Source organism: Odocoileus virginianus, chromosome 9 (genome assembly GCF_023699985.2).
Source record: "Odocoileus virginianus isolate 20LAN1187 ecotype Illinois chromosome 9, Ovbor_1.2, whole genome shotgun sequence".
NCBI classification, from domain to species: Eukaryota; Metazoa; Chordata; class Mammalia; order Artiodactyla; family Cervidae; genus Odocoileus; species Odocoileus virginianus.
The window spans coordinates 8,297,485-8,319,830 of record NC_069682.1 but is presented as its reverse complement, the minus strand read 5'-3'; the positions used below and the strand labels follow the sequence as shown (position 1 = coordinate 8,319,830).

Genomic DNA, 22,346 nt, shown 5'->3' with positions numbered 1-22,346 from the left:
GTGGAGAGGAGAGCATCCAAGGGTAAGAGATGCTTGAACTGGAAAAAGCTAGTTGTAAGAGTGAATGTTGAAGCGAAATTCTGGGTATGCTTGGAGAAATTAACCACTCTAAGCTTGATTACCCTGGCTCTAAAATAGGTTCAATTATTAGAATTGAGTGAGCAATTTTTTTATAAAAATAAAACACTCAGCAGGGTACATAGTGAATCAAAGCAAATTTTCAATAGAAACTATTATAATCATTAGTAGTATTAAGACTAGGAAGTATTCACACAAGAGGAGAGGGCGCTATCAGGTGAAAGTGGAGAGGTAAGGAAATTGCAGGCAACACGTAACGTCTGACAATGACTAGTATCCTCCCTGGCTTCTGGGAATAAGAAAAAGAAGGGAGAAGACTTCAACCCTAGCTTTTTAGTCCATCGAGGATCCCTCAAGAGGGACTTGGGAAAGAATTATATTACTGGGTATGTGTGGGAGGTTTAGATGCTTTGGGGGTAAACACAATGTCCTTACATGTTTCCATAGTGTAGCAGTTATCACCTTCACCTAACATGCAAAAGGTCCTTCCCTGATAGCTCAGACAGTAAAAGACTCCATTTACAATACAGGGGATCTGGGTTCAATTCCTGGGTCGGGGAGACTCCATAGAGAAGGGAATAGCAACACACTCCAGTATTCTTGCCTGGAGAATCCCATGGACAGAGGAGCCTGGCAGGCTATATCAGGTCACAAAGAGTCGGACAGGACTGATGGAGCGACTAACGCAACAACAACAACATAATGTCCTTAGGCCAGGTTCCCATCTCCGCTCCATCATCCAGTAGCTGTGTGACTCTGGACGCGTTACCTTCCTGCTGTGAGATTCAACAAGGATGCAGCAGAACGGGCTAGTTCCTTTCTTTTTTTTTTTTATTAATAAAAGTACATTTTTATTTATTTTTTTTCCATTTATTTTTATTAGTTGGAGGCTAATTACTTTACAACATTGCAGTGGTTTTTGTCATACATTGAAATGAATTAGCCATGGATTTACATGTATTCCCCATCCCAGTCCCCCCTCCCACCTCCCTCTCCACCCCATCCCTCTGGGTCTTCCCAGTGCACCAGGCCCGAGCACTTGTCTCATGCACCCAACCTGGGCTGGTGATCTGTTTCACCCTAGATAATATACATGTTTCGATGCTGTTCTCTTCAAACATCCCACCCTCGCCTTCTCCCAGAGTCCACAAGTCTGTTCTATACATCTGAGTCTCTTTTTCTGTTTTGCATATAGGGTTATCATTACCATCTTTCTAAATTCCATATATATGTGTTAGTATACTGTAATGGTATTTATCTTTCTGGCTTACTTCGCTCTGTATAATGGGCTCCAGTTTCATCCATCTCATTAGAACTGATTCAAATGAATTCTTTTTAATGGCTGAGTAATATTCCATGGTGTATATGTACCACAGCTTCCTCATCCATTCGTCTGCTGATGGGCATCTAGGTTGCTTCCATGTCCTGGCTATTATAAACAGTGCTGTGATGAACATTGGGGTGCACGTGTCTCTTTCAGATCTGGTTTCCTCGGTGTGTATGCCCAGAAGTGGGATTGCTGGGTCATATGGCAGTTCTATTTCCAGCTTTTTAAGAAATCTCCACACTGTTTTCCATAGTGGCTGTACTAATTTGCATTCCCACCAACAGTGTAAGAGGGTGCCCTTTTCTCCACACCCTCTCCAGCATTTATTGCTTGTAGACTTTTGGATAGCAGCCATCCTGACTGGCGTGTAATGGTACCTCATTGTGGTTTTGATTTGCATTTCTCTGATAATGAGTGATGTTGAGCATCTTTTCATGTGTTTGTTAGCCATCTGTATGTCTTCCTTGGAGAAATGTCTGTTTAGTTCTTTGGCCCATTTTTTGATTGGGTCATTTATTTTTCTGGAGTTGAGCTGGAGGAGTTGCTTGTATATTTTTGAGATTAATCCTTTGTTTGTTGCTTCATTTGCTATTATTTTCTCCCAATCTGAGGGCTGTCTTTTCACCTTGCTTATAGTTTCCTTTGTTGTGCAAAAGCTTTTAAGTTTCATTAGGTCCCATTTGTTTATTTTTGCTTTTGTTTCTAAAATTCTGGGATGTGGGTAGTTCCTTTCTTCCTTAGAAACAGAATCTCACATTTGAGTTAGGTAAGCACATTGGTGCCCTTAATTACTATTGTCAGCTTCTTTCCTAAGTAGATATTGTATGGGTCTATATTCTGACCAATGAGACAGAATCCAAAATGTTGGGGGGACGAGCATGAAACTTCTTAAAGGGAAGAAGGTATTACCCTTTTTATTCCTTCCTCCAGCCTCTTGCCTGAAAACAGAAGTAACGGCTGGACCCTGAGCAGTCACACTGGACACGAAGTTGGCAGAGCAGATGACAAGTAGAACCCCTGTTAACAGTCTTAAATTTCTTCTACATGAGAGAGACACCCATTTCTATGTTGTTTAAGCTGCTCCTATTGAGAAATTCTGTTATATGCAGCCAAACCTAAGTTCCTACCAAGGCAAATATAAAAATGGTGTGTATCCAATAAGGTTTGTGTAGAGACTTGACAGGCTAAGTCAAGTAAATACCTTGGAGAAGACTCTTGAGAGTCCTTTGGACTGCAAGAAGATCAAACCAGTTCATCCTAAAGGAAATCAGTCCTGAATATTCATTGGAAGGACTGATGCTGAAGCTGAAACTCCAATACTTTGGCCACCTGATGTGAAGAACCGACTCACTGGAAAAGACCCTGATGCTGGGAAAGATTGAAGGCGGGAGGAGAAGGGGATGACAGAGGATGAGATGGTTGGATGGCATCACCAGCTCTATGGACATGAGTTTGAGTAAGCTGCGAGAGTTGGTGATGGACAGGGAAGCCTGGCGTGCTGCAGTCCACAGGGTTGCAAAGAGTTGGACACGACTGAGCAACTAAACTGAACTGAACTGATGTTATTTAAGCCAATTCTATTGAAAAATTCTGTCATATGCAGCCAAACCTAAGTTCCAACCATGGCAAATATAAAAATAGTATGGATCCAATAAGGTTTGTATAGAAACTTGACAGGCTAAGTCAGGTAAATACCTCACACATGATAGGGTTTCATAAATCCATAAATCCATTCATTCATTAAGTACGTATTACATCTTCTCTGTTCCAAACCATCTTTTTGGCACTGAAAACATAATGGTAAATAAGACTGTAAGGTCTGGGTCACTAAAAGAGATCATATTCCAGGATGCAGACAGGCAGTAAACATGCAGTCAAATAAGTCAACCTGGCAGAGAATGATACACCACAGAAGAAAATTAGTGGAGTTATGGTGCAGAAGGTAATGGAATGAGGGAGGGTATCTCACAGTGGTCTAAGACAGTCTTTTGGATGAAGTCACATTTCAACTAATGTGGGAATGGGAAGGAGCGAGTCAGCTACAGATTTGGAGGCGTCATTATACAGGCTGGGGAATGAATAAGCTGAAGGGCACTGAAGCAGGAAGACACTTGGTCTGGGACCAAAAGGGACCTTCCGGGATGCAGCTCGGAAAACAAGGTTAAGGGCAAGAGATGAGACTGAGGTGAGCACATATGACCCTGAACAATTGGTAACAATAGGTATCCTATTGGGAGTAGGACCTGCCAAATCCTGGTCACCTCAAAATTCATGATTTGTAAAAACAAGCACCATCAAATGCTTTTGTACTTATTTCTTGCAATGCTGACAATCTTCTTCTCCAGTTAAAACTAGGTGGGTAGGACTTCCCTGGGGGTCCAGTGGGTAAGCATCCACCTGCCAATGCAGGGGACACAGGTTCGATCCCTGGTTCGGGAAGATTCCACATCCTGTGGGGCAACTAAGCTCATGCTGCCACAAGACTGAGCTCACATGCCATGACTGCCCATGTACCCGAGCACCTGTATGCCACAAGAGGAGCCCCCACAATGAGAAGCCCTCGCACTACAAATAGAGAGGAGCCCCCACTCGCGAAACAAGGGAAAGCCCGTGTGTAGCAACAAAGACCCAGAACAGCCAATAATAATAATAATAATAATAAAAACTAGGTGGATAAATATCCCAACAAGATGCACAGGTGGTGGCAGAGTGTGGTCAGTTTATATAGGTCCATGGGTGGCTGGATCCAGTGAGGAGGTCCTCATCCTTCAAGATCCAACCACTGATGGATGTCTGAGGTAGTGAGTTGGAAGGGGAATCCTGTCCTATGAGCCCAAATGGTAGGTCACATACGTGCTTCTGTGTGTGGGGAAGGGTACCATGTCTTCACAGAGGAAAGAGGAGGACAGGAGGGACATACTAGAGTCCAGTAGTTGCTCTGGGAGAGAAATGTGCTGGCACACAGAGAATTGTTTGTATTTTGTTTTTCTGTTTTTTTTTGTGTGTGTGTGTGGGAGTCAGGGGGAAGGCAGGTACACAGGCATATAATTGCCTCCTCTTCCCCCTCTCTATTTAGTCTAACCACAGAGAGAAAAACAACTTAATGATGTGAGATTTTGCTTTACTGCAGGGAAAACGGGCATGCACATCCCTTACCTGGGGAAACTGATACTGTACCATTAAATGAACACTCACAGAAGGTTGAATCCGCAAACCACCTAATAGGCAAAGTTAAAGAAGAGTGAGAATGGGAAATGGTTGCTGGGATCGATTCCAGACCTGCTTGCTTTATGATGCTTGTAATTGTTTGTCCAAGGGCTCCTGTATGGACTGTTTTTCTGCAATGCTATCTATCCTTTTGGAGATAAACGAGGACAGGATGCTGAGCGATTGCCATGGTCCCCTCCGTTGTCCAGAAATGAGCTGCACTGATTTCAAAGTTTCTATTATTTTGTGGCTCGAGTCATCTTGAGATACAGAATCTTTTGTGAGCTTGTAGGAGCTTGCCTTTTTTTATGCTCTTCTCTCTTGTCTCCCCACAAATCCTCAGCAGACAGGAAAAAAAAAATAGGCTTTCCAAAAGTGCCTCTGGATTCATAGGGTTTCCTATGCCCTAAAGGCAGTTTGTAGCCATGCCACCTCCGAGCCACTTAGAAAAGGAGATTTTGAAAGATACAGACATAGATACAGATATAAATATGTTTTTATCCAATAGAGCCAGAGTTACTGATTACTAGTTCACAATTGTTTTTTAAATGAGGATTTTAATAAAGAAAGACATTTTCAATGGCTGGGGCTATCTTTGGTTAGGAGACAAAATAAATCTCCTTAGCAGTCTAATAAAACTGAAATATTATGTATTTTTTCCTCCACCCAGGCTGATAATTTACTCACTAGAATTAACTACAAAATAAATCTATCTCTTGGGAAAAGGGCAAAGAGGTGTTGAGGTTTGTCTGTCAGAAGGAAAAAGAAGTCCCTATGAAAACGCAGTGCCGGGCCTCTATTTTTGTTTGCACATCTTCCCATGAATGATGAAATCCTTGCTGCAGTGTGACTCAGGTTCCATGGACACACACATTCCGGTTTCTCTGGCTGGGTGGTGATGGAAGACACACAAGCCTAGTGAAGACCAGGGAAGCTCTGAAACTCGGCAAGCATGCATTTCCTGAGCAATGAACGGTCTTCCCGTTCCTCACATTCCTTCTGCTAATCTGCACAATTCATTCTCAGCTGGTTTTGTGGCATCTACAGTTTTAAAGCCAAAACACCCTGCTCTATCTGCCTCGAAACAACATGAAAGCCCAAAGTGCTTAGATGCAAAAGTGGAGAAGCAGCAGAATCCAAGAGAAGGAAAAACGAGGGGGAAAAAATAAAAAGTCAGAATGAGGCAAGGGAAGGTATGATGGTCAAGCAGGCTTGGATTTGTAACCAGAGTCATAGAACTTTTCCTACAGTGGCAAAGGGCCCGCTGCAAATCTCTATACAATCAGCATCTCCAAAATATTTTATTATCAATACACACGCTCTGGCTGGAGAGCATGCTTGTTAAGATACTGTCAGCATGTTCCAGGGAGACAGGTCATCCTGCTCAGTGGCCCCAAGGAAACGAGGCAAGACTGTAACGTGAGGTTAAGTAAAATTTGAAGAAAATCTTCTCATAAGCCCACGTGGGGGCAGGCTTCTGGGTGGTGCCCTGGGCAGCGGGGGCCCTGCTTGCTCATCTCAAGAGCCCTGCAGGGCCTTGACGCGGGGTGCCCAGGAGCCTCCTGGAAAGAACCATCCTGTGGGGGAGGGAACAGAGGCTCCCAAGCTCCCTGGAGAGACAACAGGCAGAGTCTGAGGGGAAGTTCTTGAGTGCGGCACAACGTCTGTCCATCAAGGGTCCCTTGATGGGATCAGAGAGTCTCCAAGCGTGAGGGGCCACAGAACTGGAAAAGCCACTTGACTCCATTCAACTGCTGGGAGAGTGGCGCGCAGGGCTGCAGACACCCCAGGCCTGGCTGGGTCAGGTGTCTTGTGAATGAGGTGGACAGGCCCAGGAAGGCTCAGGTCTGTGCCCAGCTCCCAGGGAGCAAGCATCTTTGTGGCATCTCTGCCAATGGCTCCACCAAGGTCAGGGTTTTCCAATGCTGGGGTGGAGGCTGGGAGAGTTCAGAGTGGGGACGCTGGGCATTCTCAAGACACAGGTGACTTTAAATTTCAGAGAAAAGAACCAGATGTCGTATTCTCATCTAACTACCTTCTCACAGAGCCTTGAATTTTTCTGGGATTAAGTGATACAGGTTGTGAGCAGCCCTGGTTATGAATTCTTCAATCTGTCCCAAACCCGCCTACCATCTCATTTTCCACAGAAATACTTTTCCTTGCATCTAATTCAAATCCCTATCAGATCTGGTCTTTATTGTATTTTTCATTATTCATTCAGCACAGCGTCAGCCCCTCTGCTGTGGGTGATTTCCTTTGAAGTCGAGGTTTCTCAGAAATAGCTCGTTTGTATCAGTGCTTCTAACCACAGTGCCTAAGGATGCAGAGGTCTAGATATAGAAGTGTTGATGTCGAACTCCATAACCATCTACTGCTAAATTCAAAATGGGTAATCAACAAGGACCTACTCTCTATAGCACAGGGAACTCTGCTCACTGTTATGTGGCAGCCTGGATGGGACTTTGGGGGTGAATAGATACAGGTATATATATGGGTGAGTCACTCTGCTCTGCAGCTGAAACTATCACAACATTGTTAATCAGCTATCCACGAACATAAAATAAAAATTTTTTTTTTTAAATGCCAATGTCTTTTACTGGTGTCTTTCAGAAAGCATTTGTCTCCAGCCTTTTGGAAACAAAAATGACAGAACGCAAACCACTGATATCCTCAACCTGCTGTCTGCTCACATCCTGCTGCCTTGATGGTGTTTTTACTTGGTATAAAGCCTCTGGTGGCTTAGCTGGTAAAGAAATCACCTGCAATGCAGGAGACCAGGGTTCAATCCCTGGGTTGGGAAGATCCCCCTGGAGAAGGGAATGGCAACCCACCACTCCAGTATTCTTGCCTGGGAGAATTCCACTCACAGAGGCGCCTGGAGGGCTATTGTCCATGGGGTCGCAAAGAGTCAGACACAACTCAGACATGACTGAGCAACTAACACTTTCACTTTTGCTGGAGTTGAGAACGTCCAAGTTATCATCAAAATGTCCTTCTCACTGGCTTATAATTCATATGTTCTTTACCACCTCTTGAACCATGAAAATGTAACCTCCTGGCCCCCTTGCCCCAGCCAGCATGCTCTTCTCTCCTATGTAATTATCAGCTCTTAAGTAGCATTCTGATTCTGTAACGCTCTATTGGATGAATTCAGCAGCACTGGCCCATGGTGGTTATTACGTGTCATCTGAGTTTGTCAAAAGAAAATCCAGGAACTTAAGTTTCTGGAGGCCCCTCAGCAAGTCTGTGCCTAAGACAAAGAAAAGCCAGTATCCACAGCTCTGACCCACACTGCCCACCTCTACTCTGATTTTTGGTCTTGGCTAATGAGCTGGAATTCTTTTCTGATGCATGTGGGAATCAAGCCCTGTGACTTTTACCTTCTGCAAATAACTTTAGCTTTTAAAAAGCAGTGATTTCTTTTCCATTCCAAGCCTTGTTCCATTTGACATGGTTGGGTGACTGCTATCCCCTGTTGGGCGTGTCTGTGTGTAGGGGGATTGGTTTCCATTTATGTTGAGATATTTTTATTTCTCTTTCTCCTGGAAAGAATAGAGACACACAGAGGGTTGGCAAGAGGAAGGAAACAGAGCCTGAAGCTGCCACGGCTCCATGTGGAATGCATCTCCATTCCCCTTAACACTGAAGGTTTCTTTAGGCCAGAGCCAAATTCTTCATGTTTGTTTTGTAGCCAGGTGGCATGGAAGAATGCATGGCTCATTCCAAGGGAGTTCAGAGCATGTGCTTTAACTTAATCAGCACAAATCTAATAAAAAAAAATATATATACATATCTGGACCTTCTTACAATTTACCTCTCACCAAAGGAGTTTATGGCCCACCATGTGACCTTTAACTAAATTTGAACATAATACACCCAATAGGGAAGCAGCCAAAGTAAGCCAAGACCTTACAGAAACTTTCCTTTCTCATTAGGCACAGGCAGAAAGACAAGCAATTTCATTTTCTGGTTTACAGCTTCAAAAATAATGGATCTTCTGACTGATTTGAAGTCCAAAACCCCCAGAACTTCAGCTCACTAATCCTTCCTTCAGTTGAGGAGGGATGGAGGAGACACACAAAGGTGATGATCCCTAAAATGCCCAGGGTCCCAAGTCTTTTATTTAATCTTCTCCAGGGCTGTGAGCCCACATAGCCCCATTTTTGGAAACCTAGCAGCTGCTTGGACATTTTGAAATGAGGACCTTATGAAAGTTAGATTCTCTCCTGAGGGCTGGGAAGGCCAGTCTGAGACCAGGCCAGATGATGGTAACAGCTTGCCACGCGGTCCCTGCGCTCTCCTGTTTCTTTAGCGTGAGGGCCTGGGAGTACTTTCTCCCACTGACTTGTCTGGAAGCTGCGATGTCAGTCACCATAGAGCCAGTAAGAGTAAGTAGATTAATCCACTCGATCTGAATTAACTTACTTGATTTCAACACCTACCCCTAACGAGGGAGGCACTATTCTAGCTTCCTTTTCACAGATGGAGAAACTGAAGTGCAGAATTAAAACAATCTAGCAAGTAAACGGGGGCACTAGGGTTTCAATCCAAACTGGCTGGTTCTACAAATGATCCTTGTGGAGTCTAGAAAAATGATATATCAGTGAACCTATTTCCAACACAGGACTAGAAACACAAAAGAATGGGCACTTGTACACAGAGGGAGAAGGGGAGGGTGGGATAAACTGGGAAAGCGGCACTGACATATACACTACCATGTGTGAAATATTGAACTAAGGGAAGCTGCTGGAAGCACAGGGCGCTCAGCTCAGTGCGCTGGGACGACCGACAGGGACAGGATTTGGGCCGCAGGGTGGGAGGCTCGAGAGGGAGAGGAGGTATGTGCGCGTGCAGCTGATTGATTTTGCCGTAGAGCAGAAACTAGCAGAATATTGCAAAGCAACTACATTGCGGTTTTAAAAACTGGCTGCCTCCGGACCCATGAGTTACTACAGACAGGAAAGGAGCAGCCCCTCCCCTGGGAGTGGGAAGGCATCTCCACTCCCTCCGGTCCAGCCGGATCCCAGCTGCAGCCTACATTCAGCACGCCCCTCACGGGACCCCCAGCAGCGAAGCTGCTTTATGGAGCTGCCCCATTTCTTGCAGGCAGTTCTTCCTAGAAAACCCTTTCCCCGCCGCAACTTCCACTTGAGTTTTGGTGTCTAGACTCCTGTGTCTTCCTTGTGACGCCTCAGTCCCTCCTGCTCAGCCCCTAGAGTCACACCGCTGCAGGCAAAACACCTCCAGTCTTTCACCGGAGCGTCCCGGGACCCCCGTCTTGCATCTTCCTGCTGGCTGGTCACTGCTCCATTGACTTCTGGAAAGGGCGGTGCTCTCAGTCCTGGGACCTGTTCTCGGAGTCTGCTGACCACGGGAAGCTGGGCTGCCCTACTGCCCTGCTGTCTTATCTTTTATGTTAGGCTCCAAAATGCTGAACGACTCGGCCAAATGATACACTCTGTCTTTTCAGAATCTGCTTCTGAAAGGTTTACAAATACAAAAAACTTTCTGAAAAAATATACTAACAGCCTCAAGGGGATCTGAAACATGACACCTGATCCATTTAAGGCAATAATTTTCCCTCAGTGTTGTGATGAGGAATACAAAAATTAAAAAAAAATTAGGGATGAATGCCATGGGCTAAAGAACCGCTCTTCATCCACACCTGATGATCACTACAGTGGTGTTGGCTGATGTGGGCTTGCTTCAGAGATGCAACTCTTCCCGTAAGAAGTCAAGGCTGCACAAGTTCTATCTGCTTCACCCAAGGTGTGTGCTTGTGGTTCTTTTACAGCAGTGACATCAGAGGTCTTGTATTTAGCTTTTAGAAACTGCCCCAGCACTTGGGAATTTATTAAATTTTTAAATTAACTTTAACTGGAGGACAATTACAATATTGTGATGGTTTATGCCACACATCAACACAAATCGGCTATAAGCATACATGAGCTACTCCCTACCTCACCCCTCCAGGCTGTCATAGAGCACTGGCTTGGGTTCCTTGCCTCATACCTCAAACTCCCACTGGGAATCTATTTTAATGTGGTAATGTATATGTTTCAATACTATTCTCTCAAATCATCTCACCCTAAGGTTGATGTTCAGAGGCTAAGCCAAGTCCAACTCTTTGCTACCCCAGGGACCACAGCATGCCAGGCTTCCCTGTCCTTCACTAAAATTTTTAACAGAAGCAGGCTTATTCCAATTTCTGCCCCTTACCTACTAGTTTGGCAGAGAGACTCACATTCAAAAAATTGGCCTTGCCACTTACTGGCTTTGTAACCCTGTACACGTTGTCCATCTCACTGAGACTCAATTTGTCTGGCATTTAGTAAAGACTCAAGAAATTGTAGCACCCCCCCTTTTTTTTGTACCACTGTTTTTGTACTAGTCAAGGTTGGCGGTAGGCAATGGCAACCCAGAATTTCAAGCAGAATAGTATTCAGTGCAGGAGATTAGTTCCTCGCACAATTCTTAGTAGGGGTGGTGGGGGGTGGTGAATTGGAAGACAAGGCCACAAAACTGTAGCTGTAACCACAGGTCAGGGAGCTCTTCCTGCCACCAAGCCACTATGAGGCTGAGTCTAACGGCCACAGCCCTTCTACACACTAACTTCTGTGCCCATCCTCAGCAGCAGGAAGAGCAGCAAGATGATGGCCTCAGCCTTGGCTGTTTTCAAATCTCATCCACAAGTGTCTAATTGGCAAAACATAAGTTGCACCCAGAACTTTAGAGCCTCAAAGGAGTCTAGAGAGCTGGTTTTTGACTCTCAAGTCCCTGGAGCATCATGAATCTCATTTTAAAAGGTGGGAATGAATGCTGGGTGCTAATTGACAGAATTCATCACATTACTCATAGCTACTGTCTCTACCATCTCCACCATCAATACAGCATATCCTTGACACCATTACCAGAGCCACAGGGATAATCTGGTACCAAGTTTGTAGCAACTTTAACACCCATAAGTTAAATGATTAGGGCTTCTGATACTGCAACCTGTAACTATTTTTCTGTGTTGAACCCTAATTGGACCACATGGGACCAGATGTACAACCTTTTCTGGTTAATATCCTAATTCGAACAACAGAGTTTATCAGGCCTGAGTAGACAGTCACTTTCAGAACTGCAGCAAACACATGTGTGTTGAGATCAGAGGAGGGAGATTTTATGAATAATGAAGATTTTCTGTAAATAAATTGTTGGGTACTCAAATAATTCAAACAAGAAATCAACTCTTATATCTGTTCTTCATGATAAATGTATGGAATCACACCCGAGGAACTTCCAATAATACATTATGTCAATGGGTAGATTACAGATAGAACCATAAATTCAAACTACTTCATCTTCTCTAAGCATCCAAGGAAGTAGGAAACACATGCATGCCATTTTACACATCTGCTGGTCCTTTGTTCTCTCTGCTCCTTGACCACCCTAAAGAACAATCCATCAGTGATTGGCAGCCAGAGAAGAAGAAAACACAGCAGACATTAAGTTGGAGAAAGACGAAGGGCATGTGACCATGGTAAAGAGAAACTGAAGGGGCATGAGAAGATGAAGTGAAACCTTTGAGTGTCATGGAGAAGAGCAACACTATTGAATTCTGACTCATTGGACAGGCTAAAGAAGTTGAACTCTTTCTTACAACAGATTCATGCAAAGCCATTTGTAGAGTAAATACTCCTAAACCGTTTGTATGTAGACAAACATCTAATTGTATTTTGTGACACAAAGTAATAAGAAGTAAACATTCATTTAAAATACTATTAACTTGATTATGGTAATAGATTCAGTGTAAACCCAGAAAATTATGGGCTGATAATATTAGCTTGTTCAATTTAAAAATAACATGTTGACTATTAATAGCAATTTAGTCTTAGCAATAACCAGATCATGACAGAGGAATGGTAAATACACGTGAAGCAATCCAAAAGAATTCAAAGGATGCTGCTGCAATGACTAATGAGACTTGTCATGGATAAAAAGGCTCTGCTTTACCCAAAATGAATTAATCAAAATACTTGTTGTCTGTTAATACTTTCCCTCAAGATAAAAGCCAAAGCAAAGATAAAGATTATATACTTTGGAATCTTGAATGGCATTGTCTATTTCTGGGGATAAATTATTATCCCCCCACCCCCCATCACACTAATGAAGTCCCGCAGTAACATTTAAGAGCAATGCTTATCTGACATCATGACATTGTCATTTACATCTCCATCAGAAAGTAGCCATTTTTTGTTTTGTGTGTGCTTTTTTTTTTTTTTTTTAACTTCTGTTACTCACTTCAGGTCTAGTTTTGAGAATTTGGCAAATTGCAGTTAATAGCGACTATTGTAGTTATTATTGTCTCACTTTTTACCTTTTAAGCATTATTTTGAGGTCAAAGAAACAAGCTACTTTTATTTCAATACATCCATACTACTCCAATGGGAGAAGGAAATTGAATTATATGAGAGTAATGTCCACAAGAATCATCAGAGAAATGCAAGTTAACTATGGTATTAATAAATCAAAAGCAAGATCAAGGGCTATCATTTTTGTTTTCGAAAACTGATTCATTTAAACAACAGAAGACAAAGTTGTTAGCTGCTTCTTCCAGTAAGTGGGCAGGTAAGCACATGAGGGAACGGATGAAAGGAGGGAAGGAAAGAAGGATGGAGAGCAGACAAGAATAAATCATTGTGCTGGTTTATGTTGGACCGTTACTAAGAATACTCACATTCATAGATGTTGGGTGCACCCATGAAAAGCCAAGTTTTAAAGGCAACATAGAAAACACTCTATAAATGAGATCTTTCCTACAACCCATATTCTGTGTGCTTCTCTTAGTCATCAAAGTTTCAGAAATTCTATCACTTGAAAATACTCATCACTTGAAAACTCCTCTGTGAAATATTCCCTCATCCACTTCTCTTTTCTCTTCTTTGGATCAATTTATGGGTTTGTATATACCACACTGTTTTGTAGTCAGTTGGGCTGTAATTATAATTGAACCTATTTGTCCATCTAACTGGTCTCTCACCACTGAGTTCCATAGGAGTGGGGATATATTTTCTTATTTCTGTTTGTATTCCTGGAGCATAGCGTATAGCTTTGCACACAGTATGTGCTCAGTCAACATATAGGGATTGCATTGAATCTATAGATTGCTTTGGGTAGTATAGCCATTTTGACAATATTGATTCTTCCAATCCATGAACACGGTATATTTCTCCATCTGTTTGTGTCCTCTTTGATTTCTTTCATCAGTGTTTTATAGTTTTCTATGTATAAGTCTTTTGTTTCTTTAGGTAGATATACTCCTAAGTATTTTATTTTTTTTGTTGCGATGGTGAATGGTATTGTTTCCTTAATTTCTCTTTCTGTTTTCTCATTGTTAGTGTATAGGAATGCAAGAGATTTCTGTGTGTTAATTTTATATCCTGAAACTTTACTGTATTCATTGATTAGCTCTAGTAATTTTCTGGTAGAGTCTTTAGGGTTTTCTACGTAGAGGATCATGTCATCTGCAAACAGAGAGAGTTTCACTTCTTCTTTTCCTATCTGGATTCCTTTTACTTCTTTTTCTGCCCTGATTGCTGTGGCCAAAACTTCCAAAACTATGTTGAATAGTAGTGGTGAGAGTGGGCACCCTTGTCTTGTTCCTGATTTCAGGGGAAATGCTTTCAATTTTTCACCATTGAGGGTGATGCTTGCTGTGGGTTTGTCATATATAGCTTTTATTATGTTGAGGTATGTTCCTTCTATTCCTGCTTTCTGGAGAGTTTTAATCATAAATGGATGTTGAATTTTGTCAAAGGCTTTTTCTGCATCTATTGAGATAATCATATGGTTTTTATCTGCCTGACTTCAGACTCTACTACAAAGCCACAGTCATCAAGACAGTATGGTACTGGCACAAAGACAGAAATATAGATCAATGGAACAGAATAGAAAGCCCAGAGATAAATCCACGAACCTATGGTCACCTTATCTTCGACAAAGGAGGCAAGGATATACAATGGAAAAAAGATAACCTCTTTAACAAGTGGTGCTGGGAAAACTGGTCAACCACCTGTAAAAGAATGAAACTAGAACACTTTCTAACACCATACACAAAAATAAACTCCAAATGGATTAAAGATCTAAATGTAAGACCAGAAACTATCAAACTCCTAGAGGAAAACATAGGCAAAACACTCTCCGACATAAATCACAGCAGGATCCTCTATGACCCACATCCCAGAATTTCAGAAATAAAAGCAAAAATAAACAAATGGGACCTAATCAAACTTAAAAGCTTTTGCACAACAAAGGAAACTATAAGCAAGGTGAAAAGACAGCCCTCAGATTGGGAGAAAATAATAGCAAATGAAGCAACAGACAAAGGATTAATCTCAAAAATATACAAGCAACTCCTCCAGCTCAACTCCAGAAAAATAAATGACCCAATCAAAAAATGGGCCAAAGAACTCAACAGACATTTCTCCAAGGAGGACATACAGATGGCTAACAAACACATGAAAAGATGCTCAACATCACTCATTATCAGAGAAATGCAAATCAAAACCACAATGAGGTACCATTATACGCCAGTCAGGATGGCTGCTATCCAAAAGTCTACAAGCAATAAGTGCTGGAGAGGGTGTGGAGAAAAGGGAACCCTCTTACACTGTTGGTGGGAATGCAAACTAGTACAGCCACTATGGAAAACAGTGTGGAGATTTCTTTAAAAGCTGGAAATAGAACTGCCATATGACCCAGCAATCCCACTTCTGGGCATACACACCGAGGAAACCAGATCTGAAAGAGACACCTGCACCCCAATGTTCATCGCAGCACTGTTTATAATAGCCAGGACATGGAAGCAACCCAGATGCCCATCAGCAGACGAATGGATGAGGAAGCTGTGGTACATATACACCATGGAATATTACTCAGCCATTAAAAAGAATTCATTTGAATCAGTTCTAATGAGATGGATGAAACTGGAGCCCATTATACAGAGCGAAGTAAGCCAGAAAGATAAAGACCATTACAGTATACTAACACATATATATGGACTTTAGAAATATGGTAATTATAACCCTATATGCAAAACAGAAAAAGAGACTCAGTTGTATAGAACAGACTTGTGGACTCTGGGAGAAGGCGAGGGTGGGATGTTTCAAGAGAACAGCATTGAAACATGTATATTATCTAGGGTGAAACAGATAACCAGCTCAGGTTGGGTACATGAGGCAAGTGCTAGGGCCTGGTGCACTGGGAAGACCCAGAGGGATCAGGTGGAGAGGGAGGTGGGAGGGGGGACTGGGATGGGGAATACATGTAAATCCATGGCTAATTCATTTCAATGTATAACAAAAACTACTGTAATGATGTAAAGTAATTAGCCTCCAACTAATAAAAAAAAAATACAATAAAAATAAAATAAAATAAAATAAAATAAAATAAACTGAAATTGAGACACTCATTAACTCATTTTCTGGCCTTTTTTAATAGATTAGTCTACCGGGGTCTTTAAAATAGACCAAGCTCTTAATAATCCCCATGCCCAAATCACGCCCTAGACCAGTGAAATAAAAATGTCTAGGAGAGAGAGCTGGATGTCAAAATTTTTAAAAGATCTCCAGTTGACTCCAATGTACAGCAAAGTTTGGTAACCAGTGCACTGGGGCTCTTTTCTATCTCTTCTTGGTGCTGAGTTTCAAAAGAGTGAATGGGACATTTCACTGACCAAGTCTTGCCCTTCCAAAATGCTTCAAATGGGCAACACACAAGTTCAGAGGTGTAAGGTAGATAAATTTAAGAGTTTCTCTACACCCCAATTCCTGCCAAAGGCCCTAAGCCCAGGTTCTGGACAATGTCTTTCTTTATTCTCTCATGATAGCTCTTAGAATCTGTCTATAGGAGTTAGAACACGATTGGAAGGATGTTTTAGATGAAAAATCATCTCTCCCAGATGAAACAAAGGCATTTTATAATTGTAAGTATTTTGATAACATACTTGATTCTGTTTATTAAAGAAATAATGACACTTGATTCTGGGTCCCAAGACTTAATTCTTGTCCTAGTATCAATAGCTGAACACACACTCATATTCATTAATCTACTGGACTATGCAGACGCGCATTTTTTTACTGACGTGTATCATGGAGCTGAGAGGCGCCGTGATATCCCCCTGCCAGAACTTGGCACTATTTCTTTCCCTCTATGTAAAGGGAGATGTATTTGCAAAGTATATCCCTCCCATTTGGTTAGTTTGGGACTCTTAAAACAGCAAATCAGAGTTTGACCCTAAATACAGTTTACTCAACACACCAAGTTTTAGAAAGGCAGATCTTCCTGTAAATATCCTTTTATGTGGAATTTGTAGCCAAAGCCATAACCATCTGTAGTTCTCTGTGTTTCAAGATGATCCTTACTCTGGATAGACTTGAAGTGCTGTTGAAACTATTTGTATCCCCTCTCTAGACTACCTGTCCCAGTGTGGATCCTTCAACTAAGTTGTTGGTTTCAATTCAAGTCTGGGGGGAAAAAAAATCTATCTGTGCACCTAGCATCCTGCCCCCGAGGTGGGAACTTAGTTTGAGGGTTATTCACAAAGAGTTGGAAAAAGACCACTCTTTCCCTTGTGTTTTGTGCATGTCCAAAGGACAATGACATTTGCTGTTGATGCTTTTCTTGAACATTAAACTCCCTTGCAGAATTTATTCTCTCTTTCCCATTAGGAGAGTTATGCAACCTGAATCCTTAATGGACTTAATCAGCAGGATAACATGAAGTTTCCCAACTCTGGGCTAAGTACAAGGCAGAGTACAAAAAAAAAATGTATTAGAGACATCTCTGCCCTTGAGGATTTTATAATCTAGTTGTAGAGACGAGAGGGTCACAAAAACTACTGTAATGTATGACATGTCTACTGAAGGGGCTACTCAAGTCAGGGCTCATTTGTTTGCAAGGAAGTTGCTCAAGTTTCAGCGCAGAACTTCGTTGTAGAAAGTCTAAGAAAACTTAAACCGATGGCTTCCAGGAAGGGCATATGAAGACAGCAGAGAAGGCGCGTCTTATCTCTGGCTATTTCATTTTGTCTGATTCACTGATCCCCTCTTGCCTGGTTTCCTCTATATCTGTGCTCTGAGCACCACTGCATGTCACAACTTTCTACTAGGTAACTTACACAGGCTAACCCAGTTACTTTTATATTTGAAAATATCTTCAAGGAGTAGATATACTTATCCCCTATATCACCATCATCATCGTCACCATCACCGCCTTACCAAAATCCTGGAAAGAAGGATAAGGGAAATAAAATGGTGGGATCAAGAAGTTTCACAGAGAAAGGTAAGTAACTTGACTCTTCCCATATCACAAAATCACTTTGAAACATGCAGGCTCACACACAGAGATGGTTCCTTTGTCTTTGCAATTTGAGGAGGCATCTTCCACTACATCTATATCCACAGGTACAGATCATTTTCTCTTTGCCATTCTGACAATTAGTCCCAAATTTACTTTTTTTTTTCATTTATTTTTATTAGTTGGAGGCTAATTACTTTACAATATTGTAGTGGGTTTTGTCATACATTGACATGAATCAGCCATGGAGTTACATGTATTCCCCATCCCAGTCCCCCCTCCCACCTCCCTCTCCAACCGATCCCTCTGGGTCTTCCCAGTGCACCAGGCCCGAGCACTTGTCTCATGCATCCAACCTGGGCTGGTGATCTGTTTCACCCTAGATAATATAGATGTTTTGATGCTGTTCTCTCAAAACATCCCACCCTCGCCTTCTCCCACAGAGTCCAAAAGTCTGTTCTGTACATCTGTGTCTCTTTTTCTGTTTTGCATACAGGGTTATCATTACCATCTTTCTAAATTCCATATATATGTGTTAGTATGCTGTAATGTTCTTTATCTTTCTGAAAGAAATCAAAGAGGACACAAACAGATGGACAAACATACCGTGTTCATGGACTGGAAGAATCAATATTGTCAAAATGGCTATACTACCCAAAGCAATCTATAGATTCAATGCAATCCCTATCAAGCTACCAATGGTATTTTTCACAGAACTAGAATAAATAATTTCACAATTTGTATGGAAATACAAAAAACCTCGAATAGCCAAAGTAATCTTGAGAAAGAAGAATGGAACTGGAGGAATCAACCTGCCTGACTTCAGACTCTACTACAAAGCCATAGTCACCAAGACAGTATGGTACTGGCACAAAGACAGAAATATAGATCAATGGAACAGAATAGAAAGCCCAGAGGTAAATCCACGAACCTATGGTCACCTTATCTTAGACAAAGGAGGCAAGGATATACAATGGAAAAAAGACAACCTCTTTAACAAGTGGTGCTGGGAAAATTGGTCAACCACTTGTAAAAGAATGAAACTAGAACACTTTCTAACACCATACACAAAAATAGACTCAAAATGGATTAAAGATCTAAATGTAAGAACAGAAATTATAAAACTCCTAGAAGAGAACATAGGCAAAACACTCTCCAACATGAATCACAGCAGGATCCTCTATGACCCATCTCCCAGAATATTGGAAATAAAAGCAAAAATAAACAAATGGGACCTAATGAAACTTAAAAGCTTTTGCACAACAAAGGAAACCAAATTTACTTTTTAAGCCTCTTGCTTAGCAAGGAGGGCTTCTCACGTGGCTCAAATGGTAAAGAATCTGCCTGTGATGCAGGAGACCTGGGTTCAATCCCTGGGTCGGGAAGATCCCCTGGAGAAGGGAATAGAAACTCACTCCAGTATTCTTTTTTTTTTTTTTTTTTTCACTCCAGTATTCTTGCCTAGAGAAGTCCATGGACAGAGGAGCTTAGCAAGGAAACATACTGGGGAAGTTGAACTAAATATGAAGGTCTCTGAACATCCAAATTCAAAAGTTTTCACATGGAAAATTTCACTGAATTTTTTTTAAACATTTAGTTATAGTGTGGTGAATGTTGAGATTATTGGTCCTCCATGAGAACTGATACAAGAAGGCAGTGAATATCATTTGGCTTTAAGATGTGGGAAAGAGCACCAATAAAATGTCAGGAGAGGTCCATTTGAATCATTTCTCTCAAAGCTTCAGCAGAGTTTTGAGAGAGATTCCACAAATAAAGAATAAGTAAGGAAAGACTTAAATGGGATAATCAGATAGGTTTTCTCCCATAATCTGTCAAGAAAGCAGGAAGAGTTACCTAAGCAGAGAATGATGGGGCAAAAGAATTAGATAAGGCCTGGGTTAATTTGTCAAAACAGTCCCTTCAGAAAAGCTAAGATGGCTAGAATTAATAAGATATGATACTACCAGTTGATGTTGCAAAGAGCTGACTCATTGGAAAAGACCCTGAGGCTGGGAAAGATTGAGGGAAGGAGGAGAAGGGGACGACAGACGATGAGATGGTTGGATGGCATCACCGACTCAATAGACATGGGTTTGGGTGGACTCCGGGAGTTGGTGATGGACAGGGAGGCCTGGTGTGCTGCGGTTCATGGGGTCGCAAAGAGTCAGACACGACTGAGCAACTGAACTGAACCAAACTGAACGAGTTAATGTAGAACAATTAAAATTGTCATACACTGATGTCAAGGTATAAGTCTGGACAAGCAGTATAGAAAATGGTTAATGCTGACATAAACACATGCTATAACCCAGCAATTATATTGGTAGGAATGAACTCAACAGAAATAGGAACATATTCACACAAACACACATATCAGAATATTCATAATGGTATTATTTATTCTAGCTCAAACCAGAAATTAGGCAAATATCCATCAGCAGTAGAATGGACAGTTAAATTGCGGCAGAGTCACACAGGGTGATACTATGCTGCAATGAAAAAGAATGAATTATGACTGCCCATCATGGTGTGGATGAACCTCACAAACATAATGTTAAGCCAAAGAAGCCAGACACAAGAGTCTATAGCATATGATTCCATTATATAAAGTCCCCAGACAGGCAAATGTGCTGAGTGCTTGAGATGCCTTTGCTAGAAATGCCATGTGTCTGGCTCTGGTGGAAAGTCCATCTGAACCAGATTCCCAGGCATTCTCATCAGGTGCCATGAACATGAGTGAAGCTACCCAGCTCCTTCTAGACCAGCCCATCTGCCAGCCGCATACCACTGCGTGCCCTCTGCCTGTGACAGAAGGCTTGCCCAGCCAAGCCTGTCCCAGCTCCTGCCCAACGAAATTGTGAGCTATAATAAAATCATTGCTATTTTCAACTCCTATAACTTGAGCAGTTATTACACCACAGTGTATGATAGGAACACCTCTCAATCCACAAGGTTGAAATCTCTTTGCTTTCTCATTGTTGCTCTTTGCCCTCCACACTCTGATAGAGACAAGGTGCTCTGATCAAGAACATGGGTCTTGCAGTTGGGCATCCTGGAGTCCAAGTCCCACTCAGCAGACTACTAGCCGGGTGGCCTCAGGCTACCTAGTCAGCTGCTCTAAATCTCAGTGTGAAGAAAGTGAAAATCATCCAGTCGTGTCCAACTCTTTGTGACCTCACAGACTATACAGTTCATGGAATTCTCCAGGCCAGAATACTGGAGTGGGTAGCCGTTCCCTTCCCAGGAGATCTTCCCAACCCTGGGATCAAACCCAGGTCTCCGGCATTGCAGGCAGATTTCTTACCAGCTGTGCCACCAGGGAAGCCCCAAATTTCAATGTGCTTGTATGCTAAATGGGGATAAAAGTCAACCTACATATTATTTACTTATTTGGTTGACATGTTGTTTAAATGAATATGCATACAAAGATCCAGTATCTTAAGCAACCAGGAAATTGATGAACACCATTTTCTGATAAATGCTTGGAACACTGGAAGTACAGAATATGCAAACACCACTGACCAGTCATCCCTGTAGGTTATGTCCCTCCTGTCTCCCTCCCACATATATCCTTCTGTCTGCAGCTGTTACCCTCTAGTTCAGCCACTCAGGATTTCTCATACATCTCTGCAATGACCTTCAAACTTACCTATCCACATGTGCCCTCTCCTTGGTCTCACAGAGCTGTCAATCTAATCTCCCTAAAACAAAACTTTAAATTCGGCATTTGAGGCTGATCTGCAGCATTTCTTCTCTGATCTTTTCTATTAGCTCTTCTCTGCTTGTACCATGATTTTCCGTCTAAAAAGATGACTAGTTGCCTCTCTGAACACCATCCAAATCACTGTAGCTGCCATTCTGCAGCCCCAAATGCCTCATCACCAATCTCCACCTATTAAAATTCTAACTACCCTTCAAGAACATTTCAAATCTCAGCCTATCAACTAGCTGTTTGCTAATTCATTCCTTCTTTTGCTTCTCTGTTCATCTCCTCCCCACCTCCCTTCCTCTTTCCATCTCTCTGCCTCATTCCTATGAAAACTCCACAGCAATGACTCTGAACCTCCTTTGTGAAAATTGCCGGAAACAACCCTTTATTAGTCATTAATAAATTTCTGGACCTCTGTAATACAATACAAGGAGAAGGAAATGCAACCCACCTTGGTATTCTTGCCTGGAGAATTCCATGGACAGAGGAGCCTGGCGGTCTACAATCCACGGGATCACAAAAAGTTGGATGTGACTTAGCAACTAACACACACAATACAAACCCTTTAGCTCTTGCACACAGTGGACATTTAATAAATATTTGCTGGGTTGCACTAAAAGGCTAGAAGCTATCAGAGTTTACTGGCAAAAAAGGCAGGGCCTTGTCACGAGTTTGCACATCAAA

At 42.1% G+C, this 22,346-nt stretch overlaps 1 protein-coding gene across 4 annotated transcripts in view; it reads right to left on the bottom strand.

The window, feature by feature from the left end:
* The window catches only part of MACROD2 (mono-ADP ribosylhydrolase 2), a 2,170,814-nt gene that overhangs the window by 446,810 nt on the left and 1,701,658 nt on the right, over window positions 1–22,346 (bottom strand). The window lies entirely within an intron of this gene.